Source organism: Hordeum vulgare, chromosome 6H (genome assembly GCF_904849725.1).
Source record: "Hordeum vulgare subsp. vulgare chromosome 6H, MorexV3_pseudomolecules_assembly, whole genome shotgun sequence".
Lineage (NCBI taxonomy): Eukaryota > Viridiplantae > Streptophyta > Magnoliopsida > Poales > Poaceae > Hordeum > Hordeum vulgare.
The window spans coordinates 33,459,563-33,483,632 of NC_058523.1; the positions used below are offsets into that span (position 1 = coordinate 33,459,563).

Genomic DNA, 24,070 nt, shown 5'->3' on the forward strand with positions numbered 1-24,070 from the left:
GGAAACAACAAAATTCCTACGCGCACGAAGACATATCATGATGATGTCCATCTACGAGAGGGGATGAGTGATCTACGTACCCTTGTAGATCATACAGCAAAAGCGTTAGTGAACGCGGTTGATGTAGTCGAACGTCCTCACGTCCCTCGATCCGCCCCGCGAACAATCCCGCGATCAGTCTCACGATCTAGTACCGAACGGACGGCACCTCCGTGTTCAGCACACGTACAGCTCGACGATGATCTCGGCCTTCTTGATCCAGCAAGAGAGACGGAGAGGTAGAAGAGTTCTCCGGCAGCGTGACGGCGCTCCGGAGGTTGGTGATGACCTTGTCTCAACAGGGCTCCGCCCGAGCTCCGCCCGCCCGAGCTCCGCAGAAACGCGATCTAGAGGAAAAACCGTGGAGGTATGTGGTCGGGCTGCCGTGGAAAAGTCATCTCAAATCAGCCCTAAAACCTTCGTATATATAGGTGGGAGGGAGGGGACCTTGCCTTGGGGCTCAAGGAGCCCCAAGGGGGTCGGCCGAGCCAAGGGGGGAAGGCTCCCCCCCCAAACCGAGTTGCACTTGGTTTGGTGGGTGGGAGTCCTTCCTTCCCTTCCCACCTCCTCTTTTTTTTCTTTTCTCTTTGATTTTGTTTCCTAGGCGCATAGGGCACTTTTGGGCTGTCCCACCAGCCCACTAAGGGCTGGTGCGCCACCCTCAAGGCCTATGGGCTTCCCCGGGGTGGGTTGCCCCCCCCCCCCCCGGTGAACTCCCGGAACCCATTCGTCATTCCCGGTACATTCCTGGTAACTCCGAAAACCTTCCGGTAATTAAATGAGGTCATCCTATATATCAATCTTCGTTTCCGGACCATTCCGGAAACCCTCGTGACGTCCGTGATCTCATCCGGGACTCCGAACAACATTCGGTAACCAACCATATAACTCAAATACGCATAAAACAACATCGAACCTTAAGTGTGCAGACCCTGCGGGTTCGAGAACTATGTAGACATGACCCGAGTGACTCCTCGGTCAATATCCAATAGTGGGACCTGGATGCCCATATTGGATCCTACATATTCTACGAAGATCTTATCGTTTGAACCTCAGTGCCAAGGATTCATATAATCCCGTATGTCATTCCCTTTGTCCTTCGGTATGTTACTTGCCCGAGATTCGATCGTTAGTATCCGCATACCTATTTCAATCTCGTTTACCGGCAAGTCTCTTTACTCGTTCCGTAATAAAAGATCCCATAACTTACACTAAGCTACATTGCTTGCAAGGCTTGTGTGTGATGTTGTATTACCGAGTGGGCCCCGAGATACCTCTCCGTCACACGGAGTGACAAATCCCAGTCTTGATCCATACTAACTCAACTAACACCTTCGGAGATACCTATAGAGCATCTTTATAGTCACCCAGTTACGTTGCGACGTTTGATACACACAAAGCATTCCTCCGGTGTCAGTGAGTTATATGATCTCATGGTCATAGGAATAAATACTTGACACGCAGAAAACAGTAGCAACAAAATGACACGATCAACATGCTACGTCTATTAGTTTGGGTCTAGTCCATCATGTGATTCTCCTAATGACGTGATCCAGTTATCAAGCAACAACACCTTGTTCATAATCAGAAGACACTGACTATCTTTGATCAACTGGCTAGCCAACTAGAGGCTTGCTAGGGACGGTGTTTTGTCTATGTATCCACACATGTAGATGAGTCTTCATTCAATACAATTATAGCATGGATAATAAACGATTATCTTGATACAGGAATTATAATAATAACTATATTTATTATTGCCTCTAGGGCATAATTCCAACAGTCTCCCACTTGCACTAGAGTCAATAATCTAGCCCTCACATCATCATGCGAATTACATTGTAATAAATCTAACACCCATACAGTTCTGGTGTTGATCATGCTTTGGCCGTGGAAGAGGTTTAGTCAGTGGGTCTGCTACATTCAGATCCATGTGCACTTTGCATATATTTACGTCCTCTCCCTCGACGTAGTCGCGGATGAGGTTGAAGCGTCGTTTGATGTGTCTGGTCTTCTTGTGAAACCGTGGTTCCTTTGCTAAGGCAATGGCACCCGTGTTGTCACAGAACAAGGTTATTGGATTCAGTGCGCTTGGCACCACTCCAAGATCCGTTATGAACTGCTTCATCCAGACACCCTCCTTAGCCGCCTCCGAGGCAGCCATGTACTCCGCTTCACATGTAGAATCTGCTACGATGCTTTGCTTGGAACTGCACCAGCTTACCGCACCCCCATTAAGAATAAATACGTATCCGGTTTGCGACTTAGAGTCGTCCGGATCTATGTCAAAGCTTGCATCGACGTAACCTTTTACGGCGAGCTCTTCGTCACCTCCATACACGAGAAACATCTCCTTAGTCCTTTTCAGGTACTTCAGGATATTCTTGACCGCTGTCCAGCGATCCACTCCTGGATTACTCTGAAACCTACCTGCCATACTTATGGTCAGGCTAACATCCGGTCTAGTGCACAGCATTGCATACATGATAGAACCTATGGCTGGAGCATAGGGGACGGAGCGCATATGCTCTCTATCTTCATCAGTTGCTGGGCACTGAGTCTTACTCAATCTCGTACCTTGTAAAACTGGCAAGAACCCTTTCTTAGACTGTTCCATTTTGAACCTCTTCAAAACTTTATCAAGGTATGTGCTTTGTGAAAGTCCTATCAGGCGTTTTGATCTATCCCTATAGATCTTAATGCCTAGAATGTAAGCAGCTTCTCCTAGGTCCTTCATAGAGAAACTTTTATTCAAGTAATCTTTATGCTCTCCAAAAACTCTACGTTGTTTCCAATCAGCAATATGTCATCCACATATAATATTAGAAACGCCACAGAGCTCCCACTCACTTTCTTGTAAATACAAGATTCTCCAACCACTTGTATAAACCCAAATGCTTTGATCACCTCATCAAAGCGCTTGTTCCAACTCCGAGATGCTTGCACCAGTCCATAAATGGATCGCTGGAGCTTGCACACCTTGTTAGCATTCTTAGGATCGACAAAACCTTCGGGTTGCATCATATACAATTCTTCCTTAAGGAAACCGTTAAGGAACGCCGTTTTGACATCCATCTGCCAGATTTCATAATCGAAAAATGCAGCTATTGCTAACATGATTCTGACGGACTTAAGCATCGCTACGGGTGAGAATGTCTCATTGTAGTCAACTCCTTGAACTTGCGAAAAACCCTTTGCCACAAGTCGAGCTTTATAAACGGTCACATTGCCGTCAGCGTCCGTCTTCCTCTTAAAGATCCATTTGTTCTGAATAGCCTTGTGGCCCTCAGGCAGTACCTCCAAAGTCCACACTTTGTTCTCATACATGGATCCTATCTCGAACTTCATGGCTTCTAGCCCTTTGTTGGAATCCGGGCCCACCATTGCTTCTTCATAATTTGCAGGTTCATTGTTGTCCAACAACATGATTGACAAGATTGGATTACCGTACCACTCTGGAGCAGCACGTGCTCTCGTCGACCTGCGTGGTTCGACAGAAACTTGAACCGGAGTTTCATGATCATCATCATTAACTTCCTCCTCAACCGGCGTCGCAACGACAGAGGTTTCCCCTTGTCCTGCGCCACCATCCAGAGGGATGAGAGGTTCGACAACTTCGTCAAGTTCTATCTTCCTCCCACTCAATTCTCTCGAGAGAAACTCCTTCTCGAGAAAAGCTCCGTTTTTAGCAACAAACACTTTTCCCTCGGATTTGAGATAGAAGGTGTACCCAACTGTCTCTTTTGGGTAACCTATGAAGACGCACTTTTCCGCTTTGGGTTCCAGCTTTTCAGGCTGAAGCTTTTTGACATAAGCATCACATCCCCAAATTTTAAGAAACGACAACTTTGGCCTTTTGCCATACCACAGTTCGTATGGTGTCGTCTCAACGGATTTTGATAGTGCCCTATTTAAAGTGAATGCAGCTGTTTCTAATGCATAACCCCAAAACGATAACGGCAAATCGGTAAGAGACATCATAGATCGCACCATCTCTAATAAAGTACGATTACGACATTCGGACACACCATTACGCTGTGGTGTTCCAGGCGGTGTTAACTGTGAAACAATTCCACATTGTCTTAAGTGAGCACCAAACTCGAAACTCAGATATCACCCCCACGATCAGACCGTAGGAATTTGATCTTCTTGTTACGATGATTTTCAACTTCACTCTAAAATTGCTTGAACTTTTCAAATGTTTCAGACTTGTGCTTCATCAAGTAGACATAACCATATCTACTCAAACCGTCAGTGAAGGTGAGAAAATAACGATATCCGCCGTGTGCCTCCACGCTCATCGGACCACACACATCGGTATGTATGATTTCCAACAAGTCACTTGCACGCTCCATTGTTCCGGAGAACGGAGTCTTAGTCATCTTGCCCATGAGGCATGGTTCGCACGTGTCAAGTGAATCAAAGTCAAGTGACTCCAAAAGTCCATCAGCATGGAGTTTCTTCATGCGCTTTACACCAATATGACCTAAGCGGCAGTGCCACAAAAATATGGCGCTATCATTGTTAACTCTAACTCTTTTGGTCTCAATGTTATGTATGTGTGTATTGCTATCAAGATTCAATATGAACAATCCTCTCACATTGGTTGCATGACCATAAAAGATGTTACTCATAGAAATAGAACAACCATTATTCTCTGACTTAAAAGAGTAACCGTCTCGCAATAAACAAGATCCAGATATAATGTTCATGCTCAACGCAGGCACTAAATAACAATGTTTTAAGTTCATCACTAATCCTGATGCTAACTGAAGTGAAACTGTGCCGACGGCGATTGCATCAACCTTGGAACCATTTCCTACGCGCATCGTCACTTCATCTTTCGCCAGCCTTCGTCTATTCCGCAGTTCCTGTTTCGAGTTGCAAATATGAGCAACAGAACCAGTATCGAATACCCAAGCACTACTACGAGAGCCGGTTAAGTACACATCAATAACTTGTATATATCAAATATACCTGATTTTTCTTTGGCCGCCTTCTTATCTGCCAGATACTTGGGGCAACTGAGCTTCCAGTGACCCATACCCTTGCAATAGTAACACTCAGTTTCAGGTTTAGGTCCAGCTTTGGATTTCTTCGTCGGATTGGCAACAGGCTTGTCGCTCTTCTTTGAATTACCCTTCTTGCCTTTGCCGTTTCTCTTGAAACTAGTGGTCTTATTCACCATCAACACTTGATGCTCTTTACGGAGTTCAGACTCTGTGACTTTCAGCATCGCAAACAACTCGCCGGGAGACTTGTTCAACCCTTGCATGTTGTAGTTCAACACAAAGCCTTTATAGCTTGGCGGCAGTGATTGAAGGATTCGGTCAGTGATAGCCTCTTGCGGGAGTTCAATCCCCAGCTCAGCTAGACGGTTTGAGTACCCAGAACTTTTGAGCACATGTTCACTGACAGACGAGTTTTCCTCCATCTTGCAAGCATAGAATTTATCATAGGTCTCATACCTCTCGATCCGGGCGTTCTTCTGAAAGATAAACTTCAACTCCTGGAACATCTCAAATGCTCCATGACGCTCAAAGCGACGTTGAAGTCCCGGTTCTAAGCCATACAAGACTGCACATTGAACTACTGAGTAGTCCTCCTTACATGCTAACCAAGCGTTCTTAACATCCTGATCAGCCGTAGCGGGTGGTTCCTCTCCTAGCGCAGCATTAAGGACATAATCCTTCTTCCCAGCTTGTAAGATTACGAGCCCAGTCTACAAAGTTGCTTCCATCTTCTTTCAACTTAGCTTTCTCTAGGAACGTTTTAAAATTCAGCGTGACTGTCGCGTGAGCCATGATCTACAACACAAATATATTCAAAGTGGACTTAGACTATGTTCAAGATAATTAGAGTTTAACTTTAATCAAAATTGTACGCTAAACTCCCACTCAAAAAGTACATCTCTCTTAGTCATTTGAGTGGTTCATGATCCACTTACACTAGCTCAAGTCCGATCATCACGTGAGTTGAGTATAGTTTCAGTGGTAAGCATCCCTATGCTAATCATATCATCTATATGATTCATGATCGACCATTCGGTCTCATGTGTTCTGAGGCCATGTCTGCACATGCTAGGCTCGTCAAGCTTAACCCGAGTGTTCCGCGTGCGCAACTGTTTTGCACCCGTTGTATGTGAACGTTGAGTCTATCACACCCGATCATCACGTGGTGTCTCGAAACGATGAACTGTAGCAACGGTGCACAGTCGGGGAGAACACAATTTCGTCTTGAAATTTTAGTGAGAGATCACCTCATAATGCTACCGTCGTTCTAAGCAAAATAAGGTGCATAAAAGGATTAACATCACATGCAATTCATAAGTGACATGATATGGCCATCATCACGTGCTTCTTGATCTCCATCACCAAAGCACCGGCACGATCTTCTTGTCACCGGCGCCACGCCATGATCTCCATCAACGTGTTGCCATCGAGGTTGTCGTGCTACTCATGCTATTACTACTAAAGCTACATCCTAGCAAAATAGTAAACGCATCTGCAAGCACAAACATTAGTATAAAGACAACCCTATGGCTCCTGCCGGTTGCCGTACCATCGACGTGCAAGTCGATATTATCTATTACAACATGATCATCTCATACATCGAATATATCACATCACATCGTTGGCCATATCACATCACAAGCATATCCTACAAAAACAAGCTAGACGTCCTCTAATTTTGTTGTTGCATGTTTTACGTGGTGACCACGGGTATCTAGTAGGATCGCATCTTACTTACGCAAACACCACAACGGAGATATATGAGTTGCTATTTAACCTCATCCAAGGACCTCCTCGGTCAAATCTGATTCAACTAAAGTTGGAGAAACTGACACTTGCCAGTCATCTTTGAGCAACGGGGTTACTCGTAGCGATGAAACCAGTCTGTCGTAAGCGTACGAGTAATGTCGGTCCAAGCCGCTTCAATCCAACAATACCGCGGAATCAAGAAAAGACTAAGGAGGGCAGCAAAACGCACATCACCGTCCACAAAAACTTTTGTGTTCTACTCGAGAAGACATCTACGCATGAACCTAGCTCATGATGCCACTGTTGGGGAACGTCGCAAGGGAAACAAAAAATTTCCTACGCGCACGAAGACCTATCATGGTGATGTCCATCTACGAGAGGGGATGAGTGATCTACGTACCCTTGTAGATCGTACATCAGAAGCGTTAGTGAATGCGGTTGATGTAGTGGAACGTCCTCACGTCCCTCGATCCGCCCCGTGAACAATCCCGCGATCAGTCCCACGATCTAGTACCGAACGGACGGCACCTCCGCATTCAACACACGTACAGCTCGACGATGATCTCGGCCTTCTTGATCCAGCAAGAGAGACGGAGAGGTAGAAGAGTTCTCCGGCAGCGTGACGGCGCTCCGGAGGTTGGTGATGACCTTGTCTCAGCAGGGCTCCGCCCGAGCTCCGCAGAAACGCGATCTAGAGGAAAAACCGTGGAGGTATGTGGTCGGGCTGCCGTGGAAAAGTCGTCTCAAATCAGCCATAAAACCTCCGTATATATAGGTGGGAGGGAGGGGACCTTGCCTTGGGGCTCAAGGAGCCCCAAGGGGGTCGGCCGAGCCAAGGGGGGAAGGCTCCCCCCCCCCCAAACCGAGTTGGACTTGGTTTGGTGGGTGGGAGTCCTTCCTTCCCTTCCCACCTCCTCTTTTTTTCTTTTCTCTTTCATTTTCTTTCCTAGGCGCATAGTGCCCTTTTGGGCTGTCCCACCAGCCCACTAAGGGCTGGTGCGCCACCCTCAAGGCCTATGGGCTTCCCCGGGGTGGGTTGCCCCCCCCCCCCCCCCCCCCCGGTGAACTCCCGGAACCCATTCGTCATTCCCGGTACATTCCCGGTAACTCTGAAAACCTTCCGGTAATCAAATGAGGTCATCCTATATATCAATCTTCATTTCCGGACCATTCCGGAAACCCTCGTGACGTCCGTGATCTCATCCGGAACTCCGAACAACATTCGGTAACCAACCATATAACTCAAATACGCATAAAACAACGTCGAACCTTAAGTGTGCAGACCCTGCGGGTTCGAGAACTATGTAGACATGACCCGAGTGACTCCTCGGTCAATATCCAATAGCGGGACCTGGATGCCCATATTGGATCCTACATATTCTACGAAGATCTTATCGTTTGAACCTCAGTGCCAAGGATTCGTATAATCCCGTATGTCATTCCCTTTGTCCTTCGGTATGTTACTTGCCCGAGATTCGATCGTTAGTATCCGCATACCTATTTCAATCTCATTTACCGGCAAGTCTCTTTACTCGTTCCGTAATACAAGATCCCGTAACTTACACTAAGCTACATTGCTTGCAAGGCTTGTGTGTGATGTTGTATTACCGAGTGGGCCCCGAGATACCTCTCCGTCACACGGAGTGACAAATCCCAGTCTTGATCCATACTAACTCAACTAACACCTTCGGAGATACCTATAGAGCATCTTTATAGTCACCCAGTTACGTTGCGACGTTTGATACACACAAAGCATTCCTCCGGTGTCAGTGAGTTATATGATCTCATGGTCATAGGAATAAATACTTGACACGCAGAAAACAGTAGCAACAAAATGACACGATCAACATGCTACGTCTATTAGTTTGGGTCTAGTCCATCACGTGATTCTCCTAATGACGTGATCCAGTTATCAAGCAACAACACCTTGTTCATAATCAGAAGACACTGACTATCTTTGATCAACTGGCTAGCCAACTAGAGGCTTGCTAGGGACGGTGTTTTGTCTATGTATCCACACATGTAAATGAGTCTTCATTCAATACAATTATAGCATGGATAATAAACGATTATCTTGATACAGGAATTATAATAATAACTATATTTATTATTGCCTCTAGGGCATAATTCCAACATCATAGGTAGTATCATGCATGCCAAATAGGCAATCTTAATGAGGTGACATAGAATTAAATGAAGAAAGAGAGGGTTGAGTATCACATCATGATACTGTATCATATTAAATGATGTGCTACAAAATGTCTTGCATGTCAATAAATGAACTACTCTATGATACTAACATATGATACTATGCATTAGAGATGTGGTATCATAGACTAGTATCATATGCATGATACTAGTATATGATGCTACCCATTACAACCAGCCTAATACATGCAGTGCGATCTTGCTTAGTTGGTTGTGACATTAAATATTGCACGGGGCGCGCTCTCCCCGGCCTCTCCCCGGTCGTTGGCCACGCTCAAACCTGCGCCCGCTCGAAGCCGAGCCGCCAGCGCGGGAAGCCTCGGGGGTGAGTGCAGCGGCGCGACGTCGCGGCCTGGCATGTGGGTGGGCACTGCCGATCCTCCACGCACGTCGACGGTCACCTCCAGGCACCGAGAGCTGTTGCCGTAGGGCGAGGCGGGGGCGTGGCGACCTGTTGTTGCAGGGAGAGGCCGGGGGCGGTGATAGCTGCAGGACGAGGCGGGGCCGACCAGGCATGGCGCGTGCGGGGGCACGGGTGGGCAACTGGCGCTGTGGCGAGCGAGCTTGAGCGCATAGGCCGGCGCGGTGGGGAGGAGGAGGAGCGAGCTTGACCGCCGACCTCGCCGCCCACCTCTGAATCCTCCCCAGCCTCTATCGCGCTGCAACTCCAGCCGTCGCCGCCGTTCTACAGATCGCGGATTGAATAGATGAAAACACAGGGTCTTTTTTGTAAATTTGAAACATCTTTTGACTTACTATTACTAAATCATGTAGTGCGGGTTGATTTTGGAAAACTACAGAAGGTTTTCTGTGTGCCACGACGGACGATATAAGCCGTAACTGCTTTATTGTTAGAGAAAGAATGACGCAGCACGATCAATAAACAAACACATGTTATCATCCTCTTCAAGACAAGATGCTGTAGATTATTACAACGAAGAGGGTGATAAGATGTGTTTGAACATCGATCACATATGCCTGATAGGTTTAGACTTTAAACCGATGCTCTAATGTTAACTGTTACTCCAACATTGGATTGAGATTCTGACAAAGAAGCACATGGGCATACATGAGATACATAAAAAAATCATCAATTTGTGCAGGAAATGACCCCCACCAGTTTACTGATGAAAATCATCAATCAGGAACAAATGATAATGTTGAGGAAAATACAACCAAAGCAGAAGAAAGAAAACACACTCAAGCAGGAGTGTGCACAGTCTCCAATCCTAAGAGCAAGTCTAGTAGAACCCTCAAACCCTCAAACACTTAAAAATAACCGTTTTTTTACAGTTTTCGTCGACAAAACGACGTAGACTAGAACCCTTAAACCCTTAAACCCGTAAAAAAAATTAAAGGTCCAACCCGCAAATCCCTTCCTAGCCTGTAGAAGTAAGAGTTGGAGGAAAAACTGCCCCCAACCCGCACTCCACTTCCCACCTCGCGCGGGAGGCAGTTGGTTCCCCGCGCGTGCGAGGAAGTTGCCTCGGCCGCCGCCGCCCCGCCTCCCCCCGCGCTCCGGCCGCCGCCCCGCCTCCCCCCGCGCTCCCTCCGCGCCCCGGCCGTCGCGCCCCCGCGCCCGCCCAGGCCGCCGTCGCGCCCCGCCAGCCCCGGCCGCCGTCGCCCCCGCCCCCGCGCCGGCCGCGCCCGCCCCGGCCGCCGCGCCAGCCGCCCCTCCCCTTCCCTCTCCCTGCCGCAGAAGGAGCTCGCCGCGGCGGCGCCGCAGCAGCAGCGCGAGCGCCAGCAGCCGGCGCACGCGGTCCTGGCTGTATTCCGATTTTAAAGGTTGGGTACTTGGGTTTGAGGGTTCTAGTCTTTTCCCCTGTTTTTCAACCTTTAAAAGTGTCAAAAATGGACAATTCTCAACCCTTAAAACTGATTTTAAATTTAAGGGTTTGAGGGTTCTACCAGGGATGCTCTAACAAATCACAGCAACCTAGTTCAGTCGCCAATCCTAACCAATCCTACTCCTGTGCAACCTCGTCTGCACGCAACCCAACCGACGAAGCCCTCGCGACGGCCTCGGTCTGCCCTGGGCTAAAGAAGTTGGCGGGCAGCACAAACAGCGGGTCGTTGCCCCCGTCCTGTTTGCCAAGGTACGCCAGGCCCAGAGAGTATCCCAAGGCCCGGGCAACAGGGACCGCCACTGCGTTGCCGACTTGCATGTACCTGCCAGCATCAGGATTCAAGACCAACATATGTTCAAGTTTCCGTCTTGATTTATGAAGGAAAGAAGAACAGTTCGTAGTAAACTTACCGCTGCTCAATGGGACCGTCCAGGCGATAATAATCTGGGAACCCCTGCAGCCTTGCGTTCTCACGGACAGTCAGAACTCGGGCCTGACTCGGGTGTAATATAGCCTGCAGGCAGCAACACGAAACAGGTTTAGGACACTGTCGAAACTGAACAAAAAAGGTTACGTGCTTCCTAAATGGTCAGATCAGAAAACTGAGGCAGCTAGTGACAAAGCTGACCTGCGTGTGTGGCTTTGGACTGGTCATCACTGTAGGAACCGTCTCATCCCCCCACAGTCGTCCAAACGGCCTATACATGCATCACAGCGTGCATCTTAATAGCAGCATCAACAACCTAGCTAGTATAGTTTCAGAGAGAGACGCAGAGCCTAACCTCAGAGACTTGCCACTCCTGAAATTCATTGCATATTCAGGGACCTGGCCATACAGGTATGCAATCTTCAGCGACTGTGACTAGAAAAATTCACATGACATTGGGCGGTACACAACACGTACCAATGGATTGCCAGACTCAAGGTAAACTCGTGGAATCTCAGGGTCAAACTCAGCGACGTTGTTTGGCCCAACTCTTACGCCTGTCAGGTCACGGAAGTTGGCTCCCTAAGCGAGAATTATAAATTTTCACCAAGGGAAAAGACGTAATAACACAAGAAATATTTGGAAAAATTCAGCCACCTGCCTTCTTCAATGGTATTTGCTTAACGCGCTCATAATCATCTTCATTCAACTTCAGAGGACGGTGATCCAGTAGCTTGCCTTCTCCAGGACCAGTTTTATCACCGAATGAGTAGTCCAACGTTTCTAGAACATTGGAACAGCATTAAAAATAATAATTTGAAGGCATAAAACTGAATTGAAACGTGAAATTCAAAAGGAAAGGGCTTTTCACACACACAAAAAAAGACGAGCATATATTCGTCTTATCAAAAGAGCTATATAGTTACCTTTACGGCTAAGACGATTGTAGCGCTGAAATTCCGTCTCTGGTTTCACAAGGTATTCAGTTATGTCATCACCTTGCATAAAACTGAATTGAAACGTGAAATTCAAAAGGAAAGGGCTTTTCACACACACAAAAAAAGACGAGCATATATTCGTCTTATCAAAAGAGCTATATAGTTACCTTTACGGCTAAGACGATTGTAGCGCTGAAATTCCGTCTCTGGTTTCACAAGGTATTCAGTTATGTCATCACCTTGATCGTTACCAACCTGCATAACCGATGTAAGACTGTATCTGGAAAATATGACATATAGAAGTCAAGTAAATACATGCCTTCGGTAAATCTGAGATCGCATCTTCAAGAACCAATGCATTGTTCAAGGTTGGATTTTGGTTTTCGTTGTATGCGACAATGCTTTGCTGCAACAAAAAAAAAAAGCTCGCCAGCATATTTTCACTTCTCACAGGATTTCATTATGATCTTAATTTTATTATGGTTTTACTTACCACGGATGTGGGCGGGTGCACCGCCTCGTACATTATGCGTGGGGAGAGGATATTTCGGGAGCACCTGCACATCCAAATACAACTGATCAATCATCTCAGAAATAATTTTTTAACAAAAACTGAAAGTGAGAAAGACTATTAAAACAAACCATTGTAGTGAGGGCACCCCATAGGAATATGCGCATGTGGAATTATGGAAGCCCGTAACAACCTGCTACCATAATACCCAGCCGAGACTGGTAGTTCATAGCCACCAAACGGCTCAACGCATACCTACCTAGATATCCCTCTGCAAATCTCAGTATATCCACCACATTTTCCATTAAAACAAACTTGGGCCGCAAATAGGACACGATGTTCATAAAAGTGACCAGATGCCTATTCTTTTTTTTTTTGAAAGATCCAGCTTGGAATGCTGGCATATATTAGAACTTAGCAGGTAGAAAAGCGGTTACAGAAGGGCGGGGGATACGATCCTAGGATCAAGGAGAAAAATGAGAGAGAAACTTAAAAAGAAAGAGGAGGGGGGTAGAGCCGATCCCTCACGGAGGCTTCCAGAAAGGGTGCTCCAAGAAGGATGCTCCAGCTTGTCTCCATAGCTCAACGGTTCTCGTGATTGCGCATTTTATGGCTATTATATGCGCCTGCTTGTTTGTGAAGGTGCAGTCGTTCCTGTGTTTCCAAATCTTCCATAGAATCAGTATGATCATCGTCTTGGTAGCCTTGCGGTGAAGCGGTTGAGCCGCTCCGATCATTGCGGTTATTTTCTCGGCTGACCCTGTCTTCGTCACCCATGTGGGAGGGGACAAAGAGGCGCATCCAGCCCTGGAGGCGGCATGCGTCCAAATCTGCAGCGTCATGGGGCATTCCCAGAACAAATGAACTGATGTCTCCAAGTTCCGTAGGCATAGCTGACAGAAGTAGCCGTTTGGCCATCCACGACGTTGCAGTCGGTCATTGCACCATAGCCTGTTGCGAAGAAATAGCCAGACAAAAATCTTGAGCCTAGGGGGTGCCCAAGTCTTCCAGATTATCTTCTTGAAGTCGGACGTTAACCTTCCTTGGAACTGTGCCTTGTACGCCGACCTGGCCGAGTATGTTTGTGAGGCCTCAAGGTTCCATGTAATAGCGTCAGCTGTTTCGGCGTGGAGTTGCAAATCTCTGTCTTGTAGCCATCTGTGGAGCCTAATCGCGTCCTCCCAAAGGTGCGTATTGCTACCATGCGCTAAGTCTGCTATCCAGGTGTTGTTCCGAAGTGCCTCCCGCACTGTTCTTTGCTTCCTCCTGGAGTGCTTAAAAAGGGATGGGAACAATGTCTTGAGGGAGCCTGTTCCCGTCCACGAGCAATGCCAGAAAGATGCCGTTACGTCGTTGCCTAGGGTGACAGTTGTTGATGCGTTGAAAAGCTCTCTGTCCACCTCGTCGCAGGGAAGATTCATGCCCTGCCAGGCCCTGTCATTGCTCGTCCATTGCAGCCAAAGCCATCTTAGCCTGAGGGCCCGGCTGAAACGGTTTAGGTCAAGGATGCCAAGTCCCCCATTCTCCATAGGGGAGCAGACTGTGGGCCAGTTTACTTTACTCTTGCCTCCACCTAGCTCGCCATCTTCTTGGGCCCACAGAAAGCGACGTCTAGCTCTATCTATCTCATTGAAAAATTTCCTTGGCGCCCTTAGCACAGATAGTGCGAAAGTGGGTAGGGCTGAGAGGACGTTACGTACTAAGACTCGCCTGCCGGCTATGTTAAGAAGCTTCCCCTTCCATCCCGCTAACCTAGCTCTGATCCTGTCTAAGATGAACTGGATGTGGACGAGCCTAAGCCTCGATAAAGTTATCGGGAGTCCCAGGTAGGTCAGCGGGAAGGCGACTACTTTCCCTCCGAAGGCAGCTAAGATGTGATGCAGGTCTGCGCCATCACACCTAATCGGAGCAACTGTTGATTTTGACGGATTGATGAGCAGCCCCGATGCTCGCCCAAAGTCACGTAGGATAGCCATGAGAACTATGATTTCTTCTGCTGCCGGATTGGCGAAGATGACGGCGTCGTCTGCATAGAGGCTAACTCTGAGGGGGATTCCCCTGCCTGGTAGCGGTGCAATTTCTTGCAACTCCGTAGCCTTCTCTAGGAGGCGGTGGAGGGTGTCAATGGCGATGATGAAGAGCAGTGGGGAGAGGGAGTCTCCTTGCCGTAGGCCTCGTTGATGAGTGAAGTAGCAGCCGGTAGTGTCGTTTAGCAAGACGGCCGAAGAGGCCGTGCAGAGCAGTAGGGACACCCAGTCCCGCCAGCGTGCCGGGAAACGTAGCTGCTGCATCACCTCTGGAAGGTACTCCCATGAGACGCTATCGAAAGCTTTAGCAATGTCTAGCTTAAGCAGCAGAGCTGGCTGTTTCTTCCTATGCAGTGATCGTACTATATTTTGCACGTAGAGGAAACTATCTTGCGTTGATTTGGAGCGAAGGAATGCAGATTGCGCCGGTGAGATTATGGTACTTATCACCGCGGATAGACGCCTGGAGAGGACTTTGGAGATTAGCTTGGCCACCGAATGAATTAGACTAATCGGTCTGTAGTCCTGGATCGCACTCGCACCGTCCTTCTTTGGTAACAGAATTATCAGGGCTGTGTTTAACTTGGCGAAGTCTCCTCTAGACAGGTTGTAGAAACTAGTGAATGTTGCCATGATGTCTTCTTTGATAATGTGCCAGCAGGATCTATAGAAGGTCCCAGAGAATCCATCTGGCCCTGGGGCCTTCTCTGCCGGTGATGCTTTGATCGCCTCCCAGACCTCTTCCTCAGAGAAAGGGTTGTCTAAGCCCCTATTGTGGACAGAAGGTAGGTCAAAGATCGACCAGTCCACTTGCAGGGATCGCTCTATCCTGCTACCCATGGAGAGTTTGAAGTGGTTGTGAATGGCCTCCTCCTTGTGCTCGTGTGTCGTAAGTAGGTCGCCTCCTACTCGGAGACAGTGGATAAAATTCTTCCGCTTCCTAGTTGTTGCCTTGGCATGAAAGAACTTGGTGCCCGCGTCTCCTAGCCGGAGCCAGGTGAGCCGAGAGGCCTGTCTCCTGCGAGCACGCTCCAGTGCCGCGAGACCCAGCAGTCGTAGTTTCAGCAGCTTACGGAGGGCATGCTCTGCGTCTGAGAGACGGCGCCTTTCCTGTGCGACATCTAGACGTAGCACTATCTCTGCCGCCATGTGGAATTGCAGCTTGGCCTGGCTAAAGAAACTCTTGCTCCAGATCTTGAGCTCTCTTGCAGTTCTCGCCATCTTCGTGGCAAGGTGTTGGAACGGACACGAGGACCGCTCCGGCCTCTTCCATGCCCGCTCCACCGTTGCATAGAAACGAGGGAAGCTGGGCCAGAAGCTCTCGAATCTGAATAGGGCTGTCCGGGGGGCGGCGGAAGTGTCAGCTAAAATCAGCGGGCAGTGGTCTGATGTTGCTGTCGACTCTGCGATGAGTGATACGGATGGTAAAATGCATTCCCAGGATGTATTGCAGAAGAATTTATCGATGCTCATTAGGGTTGGGTCGTTGCGCTCGTTGCTCCACGTGTATCTACGGTTCTTGCATTTGATCTCCTTCAACCCCTTAGCGTCGATGGCTGCTCGGAACCTACCCATCAACCTACGGTTGAGATTTATGTTGTTCTTGTCCCGTGCCTCGTATATGAGGTTGAAGTCGCCGTTGATAAGCCAAGGATCATTTGGTGGTGGCGCCGAGAGTGAGAGTTCCCGAAGGAAAGCATCCTTTCTCGCGTCGTCCACCGGACCGTAGACTGTCGAAAGCCAGAAGTCCTGAGCCTGTCCGAGGAAGGTTACTTTGGCTGTAATAGCAAAGATCCCTATGGCATGCGATGAGACTGTGACCAAGTCCTTGTCCCAAAGGATCGCCGCGCCTCCACTAGTTCCTATTGCCGGAAGAGCGATACATCCTGTTAGCCTAGCGCCCCCGATCTCGCGGACTAGCTCCGGTGATCAGGCGGCGATCTTTGTCTCTTGGATGCAAAGAATGGCTGTGCGCTGGGCGGCTGCCAGCTCCCCGACTGCCGCTCTCTTGGCTGGATTGTTCAAGCCACGAACGTTCCAGCACATGATGGGTTGAATCTTGTTATACATCTAAAACACAATGGAATCTCCGATGACTAAAACAGGACGACCCAGGGCTGACAAAGTACACCACCATCATACAAGGTTTGGGCCGGCGCCCACCAACAGCACCCAAGATGCACCGGCACTCAAGATACATCCTACTGCCACTACGAACTAGGGAACAGGCTAGATAGCAACGGTCGGGGATCGGACGCCATCGGAGACTAAGACTAAGGACAGCTAACATGATCACACGGTGGCCTCATCGGCAGCTCCGTCGGGTCCGTTCATACGAGCCATGACCCGCAGCGCCTCACCGTCCAGGTGGGTCAGCCTGGCGATGACCGAGATGTCGCCGTCGGACAGTGGCTCTTCGAAGCGCTGGAGAAGTGCCTTCGCTACTTCTGCCGTGAGCCTATCCCGAGGGCCGAGCAGACCGAGCTCCTTCACGATGCGCAGGGATGCGTGCTGTGCCACCGGTACTGAGGAGCCGATGGCAGCTTGCCGCGCACTGGAACGGGTCGGGGTAGAGGCGGCCCTTGTCTTCGGCTGCGCCGCGGGACGGCACGCGGGTACAGTAGCAATGAGGGGCTGCTGCTTGGAGGTCCGAAAGAGATCTCGCGATTCCGGCCCGGCTACTTTCCCGCCGATCTCCAACTCCCTGACGCGTCCGGTGACAGCCCCGAGCTGGACCTCCAAAGTGTTGGCTGCTGATGGGGTGGCCTTGTGGAACTGTCCCAGCTCGGATGCCGCGGCCGACGGCGTAGGGCTGAAGGCGTCCAGTTCCACTGACTCCCCCGAGGCTTGGAGAAGGGTGGCGTCGACGAAGTCAAGTGGGGCTGCGACTGCCGCCTCCGCGGCGTTGTGGACGTCAGCAGCCAGACCGTCGACGACGACGGAGGCCAGGGAGGGCTTCTTCGCGGTCCTGAAGAACTCTTCAACCGGGTCCTTGCCGGCTGCACTAGACCTGTCGCCTGGCGCGGGCTGGCTGCCCGCTGCAGCCTCGCCCGCGGACTTGGCAGACAGTGTCGTAGTTGCACTAACACTAGGGCGCCTCGTCTGGCGCCTAGCCGGCGCTTTGCTCCTCCCTGCCCCCGAGCGGCGGTCCGAGGACTCCCTGGAGCCGCGTCTGGCCGGTGGTGATTTGCTGCGGCGGCGCTGAGAAGGCGAAGCGCGAGGGGCGCGCGAGGCGCCGCGGTGCAGGAGGACGTCCTTCCAGGACCTGTGGCCGCCTGCGCCCGATCCGCCCTCGCCGTCCCGGTCCCTCGGTCGGCTATCTCTAGGGGCGCCCAAGCACCCTACGCTGGCTACAGGAGCAGGAGGCCGACGATGCGTTCGTTCCCCTCCTTGGTCATCTTCCACCCCCAGCGTCCAGGACGCAGGGGCCACGAGGGGAAAGGGAGTGCCCTCGTCGTCGGAGCCAGACGACGGCAGACCGCTCTGGGCGGAGTGGGAGGAGCGCGGAGAGGGCTGCGTCCAGTCCTCCACCCTGTCGACGTGAATCAGCATGGTGTACTCCGCCGAGGCCGGCGGTGGCGCGACTCTCCTGTCTGGTGGGGAGAATCCCTCCATCTCCTCCACCCTGCCGGCTCCGCGAGGAAGGACCCCCAGCATGTGCGACGTAGGGATGTCTGCTACGTCTCTGGCCCAGACCCAGCAGGCAAAAGTCTTGGTGTGGCCCCGCTCGAGAGTCCGGCTGTCGAGACGGTCGACGCGCACCCGCCGGCCGAGAATCTCCTCCGCCCCCTCCACCGACCAGAAATGCATGGGGACCTTCTCGATGACGACGCAAACGTGGAGCAGAAGAGAGTCGAACGTGGCGAGGTCGTGTTCGTGCCACGGGCTGATGTTGAAACAGGCGTCGTCGACCCGGATGGAGCCCCGGCGCACGGCGTTCACCTGGTGAGCTGGTTGCGTGAAGATGACGAAGAAATGTTCGGGGTGGTGAGCCGTGACCCGCAGGGAGTGGACTGGCACCGAGAGCTGCGCCTCCAGGGCCTTGCCCACAGCCATCGGCGAGGAGATGTTGACCCCATCAGCTGCGGAGAGAGTCACGGCGTGGCTACGGAGGAAGAACACCGCCTGGTCCAGAGCGGGGGAGAGCACCGCCGTGGAACGGCTCTCCCTGGGGCGCCGAGAAGAGTCTAGGTGGTGGAGCATGGAGGGAGTCGCCGGAGCCATGGCCGCAGGTGGAGGAGGAGGGAATCGCAGTCGGTCGGACAGTTGAATCACGCGAGGCGTCGGACCCAACCTGTCCCTAAGCGAGATGCCTGCCTTTCGGTTTCGTGGGCACCGAGAGGCGATGTGCCCTGCTCTCCTACAGCTAAGGCAATGAACTGGGTCACGGCAGGACGCTAAGCGATGGCGCTTGCTGAGACAGCGAAAACAACGGCCGGCGAACGGGCTAATATGGAGCGGCGCAGCTTGCGGGTCAGCAGCAGAGTGGACGACGCGGCGGTCGGACCGGCGCGTACCTGGAAGGGACCGGGGTACCGAGGACTCCGCCGGTGTCAGGCGCTTTCCCCGCCGAGCCACCTCGGTCCAGCCCGGATCCGGCCCCGAAATGGTAACCTCGGCCCCCGAGGAGTCGACGATGATGGACTTGACGCGCCGGCCTTGAATGCGCCCGGGCTCCTCCGGGACAGGTGATGGATCCCGTACCCGCGGATCCCGCAGCTCCCATCTCCTGTCCCCCATCGGCGTCGGGGAGGGGGCACGCGGCGGACCGTCGGATGCCGCGTAGGAGCACTCCCCTGGGAGCAGGAGCCGCGGCGCTGGAGCTGGATCCGGCAGAAACACCCGGGGCGACGCAGTAGGAGCAGGCGAGGCTGGATCCGGCAGAAACGCCCGGGGCGATGCAGGAGGCGCAGGCGACGGACCGCGGGGCGCTACGACGACGCGCGGGCTCGCGCCTGGGGAGGCCGGGAAGGCCGGCGGACCGCCGGGGGTAGGCCCGCCCCGGCCGGTCATAATGGCTTGGTGGGTGGCCGCCGCGGCCGGAGTGGCCTGCGGCGCGGGGAGGGGGTGCGGGCTCTCTCGGGGTGTATTCCTCGGCGTTCTGAACAAGATATACACGGCCCCAGATGCCTATTCTTATCATCTTTTAGTGGGTCGTCACGGTTTCTGAACCGATTTAACCCGCTTATCCCTTGACAAGGCGGCCCCCCACACAAGACATCTACATCACCCTTTAAAGTAACAGAACAAATAAACAACATCAGCCAATCTAATAAACCAGGTAAAATTAAGGAGAAAAATAGCAAGTAATCACAGGCAGTGGTAATACTTTTCGCATGTCGCCTTCTTGAACAAACTCCTTTATTTTTAAAGGGCAATCACTGAACATTAAAAAAGAATCAGTGCAGTGTACATTGATCTTATTTCAATAAATGCAATGGAAATAGACATTATTATGTAATAGAATTATGTCAAATTAGATACAAACCTAAGGTTTTCAATGGGCTCCCAGGTATCCTCTTCGGGACCATATCCCTTCCATTGCACCTGTTCAAGAGAATATTCACACAACCTAAATAACAGAAGTACGAGCACTAGAAAGAACTAGATGGAGAGTGGAGCACTTTGAAATAAATGCATCTTTTTCTACCAACGCCACCATAGCAGATATCAGTGAGTTTTTGTACGACATATTCGTCCTTTTCGAGTTCACCCTCTTCCTCCTCATCAGCCATCGCAGGAGGTGTCTCAGCATTATTACCATGGACATATTGGTCACATAGAATTGCCCATTCTTTTAAAAGAGATAGAAAATCATCCGCTTTCTCGTTCCGCACATATATTCAGAAATCACAAGAAAATTCTGGTCAGCTAAAACAAGAGGATTTGTACCAGCCAAAAAGAACTAAAGATTCATGAGACCTCTGTCCTGGGATGGTTGGACTTCAAGCTTTTGCATGCGTGGCTGTTAAAATCAACAGCCCACCTCTACAAATATACAAGGGAAATTATTGAAATAATGAAGGGTGGTCGACAAATTATTCTCCAAATAAATATAAGGCTAAGTAATACCGTCTCAAGTTTCAATCCAGCTAGTGCAGCGCCCAAGCACAATCCAGTGGGCATGCCGCCGCAACCAGAATAAAGGTCAAGTAGCGTCGCAGTTGCCACAGAGGTGTCAGCTTCCAACTCGGAATCCGAAGAAATCCCTGAAATCCCATTTATATCTACAACTAGAACACATATTCAGTGATTATTCAACAGATCATTAAAATTACTGAACACGCTGATGCGATCATGTCCTAATTGCCCAAGATTATAGGTGATATCAACCAAAGATAAGTTAACTGATAGATGAAAATTCCTAGGCCCATGCAGTTAATACTATCTTTTTTCTACCAAAAATATTTGTGCACAGAAAAAATATGCCACCCTAATTTCTACCGAACCTATCCGTAGAATTAACATTCAAAACGCAGAAGGTTGGACATAAGACAATAAGATTGGATTAAACTTAACCAAGAATCCTAGATTATGATCAACATGGACAGATGGAATTTGTTTTTACATATTCTTTAAAATGTTCATCTCCCAGGAGTTAATTTAGATGACTAAACAGAGTTACAACAAAATTTAGCAACAATATTGGAAATATTTAAACATTAAGTAGGACAAAATTAGTTTGCATAATTGAACAGAGTTATAGGTTAGCAGCAACCATTTCTGAGCATGGGCATAAGACAATGAGCTTGGATTTTAACTTAAACCAGATTATGATCAACATAATGTGATGGGAAAACTATTTAACGGGTTGGTTAAAATGCTCAATTCTTAGGAGTTAATTTACAAAACTAAACAGAGTTACAACAAATTTTAGCGACAATATTGGACATATTTATAAAGCATTAAATAGGTCAATAAAAATCTTGCATAACTGAAACGAGTACAAAGGTCATAGCAGCAATAACCTTTTGTGATATTTCCAAAGGTAGAGTAGGCCACAGTGTACGACATGTCATAGTACAGATCGCTGCGAGCAGCTAGTTTGGCTTTTGCTTCCAGATCAAGCTAAAACATGGAGTTAAAAAAGTGAGAACCATTTCATTAAGGAAGGGAAGCACAGTTGTGAACAAGAGCACTAACCTTGGGATCGATTTGCACTATTTTAAGCTTGGACACAATACAGTCAAGCGGGTCGTCGTCCGTCTCGTCAGAGAGGAAGACCCGCTTGGGGTCATGACTATGATCATCAACCAACTTCGCGGTCGAGATCACCGTGTCCTCGGATCGGAAGAACCAACGGCAGTTGAAGTAGTGGACGCAGTCTGTTCCCTCAAAAAGTTCGGTGATTCTACCAACGAAATGAGGTTTTCCTTTCCTAGCCTAAACAGGGATGATGATAAAGGAATCAGGAATGAAAAGGCATATGCAAACATCTAACAGATAGCGCACAGCAGAAACCATATTCACGGTGAAAGGTGGCGTATGGATGGATGCAGTTTGGTACCAAAAATGGCATTAAGCCATGGAAGCTGAGGTGTAAATTCATTTTGCACAAAGAAGTAGAGTGTGTATGATTGTGGCACAATTAACAGCCAGATTTCATAGCAGGAAGCATGTTGGCAACCACATCAGGAGGTGCAGAAACAGAGCATTATGCTGCATGATGACGCACAATTAACATCAAATGAGTGAGAGAGTATTTCAAAGCAGGAAGCATAATTTTCTTGCTGATTACCAGTACATACACATCATCACCGAGCTTATAGACGATTCCGTCCACCTTGGCCGCCCGGTAATGGCGGTGCGCCTTCACCTCCTCCTCCACCCCATTCCTGCTCAGAGGAACGCAGACGCAGAGACCCTAAGCATTCAGCACAATATCGAATAGAGAGGCACAAGGGGCCGTCGTCAGCTACCTCTTGGCAGGGGCGCGTTGGTAGCGGTCGGGAAAGTTGGCCCGAGCTTTGTGGGCGGGGATGGGATTCCCAACGAACTCGGGGTCACGACGGCGCCCCTTTGTCGCTGTTGGAATAATCCAAACATACCTTAGCCCTGTTTGAAACCACTTAAATTATATAACTCAGTTTTTATAATCTATTTTGTCTTCAAACATGACAGATTATGGTGTACATTATAAAAACTAGATGGACATATTATTAAAAACTCATAATCTACTCTACACCAGCTAAAATCAGATTATGGATTGCTAAAGACCCATTACTCTTGTAAAGTTAAAGATAATTACATTCATGCCACCGCAACCCTCCTCTTTTTAAAAAAAACAAAGGGCACACAGGTCATTATGCAATGTAAAACCTGGATTACAGTTTATATAATCTGGCTTCCAAACATGCCCGCCTAGATTATTTTTATATACCAGATTATATAATCTATCTTCATAATCCAGATTATTATAATCTATTATGATTCCAAACAGGGCCTTAGTTAGGATTAGTAGTTTGATCAGCTTGCCGGTAATTAGTCTAGGAAAGTGACCGTGTGTGGTACTAGTAGTCTACGTGTTCAAGTAAAATAGGAAAGCGTAGTTTGGGTCGGTTTAGTTCACGAGTCAGCTTTTGGGTTGGGAGTCATTGTTGCATCTATATAAGCAACGGTAGACGTGAGTTTTGTACACCAGAAAAACGAGAAAAGCAGTAAAGAGATTATTACGAGGCACGACACGTGCCTCTGGCCATCTTCGTGTTGCTGCGTTCGCGTGCGTGTGATCTGGTCCCGGTGTTTGCGTGAGCGCCGGTGAGATATCGAGTGCTACAGCTAGTTCGTATACGTTGAGCCGAGTTGCACGTACACGACTAGTCGAGCTGCAGGGCGATCGTGTGTTCGATCCTGAGGGCGAAAAGCCAACAATTAGTATCTAGAGCAAGGTTTGGAGGCTTCGCCGTCAAGTTGCGTCACGGTGGAGTTCCAACGAACTCGGGGTCACTACGGCGCCCCTTTGTCGCGCGGCGCTTGGTCACGACGGGCGGCGGCTGGTCGGCGAACCTCCGCTTGCGGACCGGCGAGGCCCGCGCCGGCGCCATTGGTGATTCTCGGTAGCTAGGGTTGTGGAGATTGGGGGAAAGAGGAGAGTGGCCGGATGCGGGCCGGGAGGGAGGCTACCCGACGGCGAGCTCCCCTCAGGGGCAACAATGTCGGGGATGGATTGGGACAGCTCCTAGCCGCTGCTCTGCTCACTGACACAGCTATTTTGTTTTCCTTTTCTTTCTCTGCTCTGCTCCGCTCAATTCGTTTGCATAACGGGCCAGTGCGTTAGAGCATCTCTAGCATACCCTTTTCGAAATGGCGACT

At 49.6% G+C, this 24,070-nt stretch overlaps 1 pseudogene; it reads right to left on the reverse strand.

Moving 5' to 3' along the window:
• Positions 1-10,903: 10,903 nt before the first annotated feature.
• Positions 10,904-23,802, reverse strand: LOC123405008 (annotated as a pseudogene).
• Between the last annotated feature and the right edge of the window lie 268 nt (positions 23,803-24,070).